General features: G+C 44.6%; 1 long non-coding RNA gene across 1 annotated transcript in view; it reads left to right on the top strand.

The window, feature by feature from the left end:
* The window catches only part of LOC139025609 (uncharacterized), a 1,911-nt gene extending 1,180 nt beyond the window's left edge, over nucleotides 1-731 (top strand). Inside the window, exons 2-4 of the long non-coding RNA XR_011477209.1 lie at nucleotides 207-274; nucleotides 347-505; nucleotides 653-731. This is a non-coding gene — a long non-coding RNA (uncharacterized lncRNA). The remainder of the gene's footprint in view (nucleotides 1-206; nucleotides 275-346; nucleotides 506-652) is intronic.
* The last annotated feature ends 377 nt before the right edge of the window (nucleotides 732-1,108 follow it).

Raw genomic sequence — 1,108 nt, 5'->3', positions numbered from 1 at the left:
GGTGAGTTTTTAATGGGTGTAGGGTTAGTTGGTATAGTGGGAGGTTTAATGGGTGCAGGGTTAGTTGGTATAGTGGGGAGGTTTTAATGGGGTAGGTTAGTTGGTATAGTGGGGAGGTTTTAATGGTGCAGGTTAGTTGGTATAGTGGGGAGGTTTTAATGGGTACAGGGTTAGTTGGTATAGGTGGAGGGTTTTAATGGGTGCAGGGTTAGTTGTATAGTGGTGAGGTTTTAATGGGTGTAGGGTTAGTTGGTATAGTGGTGAGGTTTAATGGGTACAGGGTTAGTTGGTAATGTGGGGAGTTTAAATGGGTGTAGGGTAGTTGGTATAGTGGGGAGGTTTTAAGGGTGTAGGGTTAGTTGGTATAGTGTGGAGATTTTAATGGGTACAGGGTTAGTTGGTATAGTGGTGAGGTTTTAATGGGTACATGGTTAGTTTGTATAGTGGGGAGGTTTTAATGGGTGTAGGGTTAGTTGGTATAGTGGTGAGGTTTTAATGGGTGTAGGTTAGTTGGTATAGTGTGGAGATTTTAATGGTACAGGGTTAGTTGGTATAGTGGTGAGTTTTAATGGGTACATGGTTAGTTGGTATAGTGGGAGGTTTTAATGGGTACATGGTTAGTTGTATAGTGGGAAGGTTTTAATGGGTACAGGGTTAGTTGGTATAGTGGTGAGGTTTTAATGGGTGTATGGTTAGTTGGTATAGTGGTGAGGTTTAATGGGTGTAGGGTTAGTTTGTAAAGTGGTGAGGTTTAATGGGTGTAGGGTTAGTTGGTAGGTACATTTCTTCACCAAGTAATGAATTCATACTACAAAATAGTAGGCTGATACACAGCCAATACAAGTAGTGGCGGCATGCCCTATAACATTTAGTGGGATATGGGGCCTCTGGAGTGCTGCAGCGGTCTAAATCAGTGCAATTCTAGAGGCGTCACTACAGACCCGGTTAGATCGGGAGTCCCATAGGGCAGCGTCAATTGGCCCAGCGTCATCCTGCAGGCTGACCCGGTCTTCAGTTGAATGGTGTGTCTCCTCCAACACATTGTTGCGGCTGGCTTCCGTACTAAGCAGACGGGTGTTAAGAAGCCCGGTAGACTGGTCATGTTTTG

Source organism: Salvelinus sp. IW2-2015, unplaced genomic scaffold (assembly GCF_002910315.2).
Source record: "Salvelinus sp. IW2-2015 unplaced genomic scaffold, ASM291031v2 Un_scaffold2958, whole genome shotgun sequence".
NCBI lineage: Eukaryota > Metazoa > Chordata > Actinopteri > Salmoniformes > Salmonidae > Salvelinus > Salvelinus sp. IW2-2015.
This window is presented reverse-complemented; position numbering and strand designations above follow the sequence as displayed.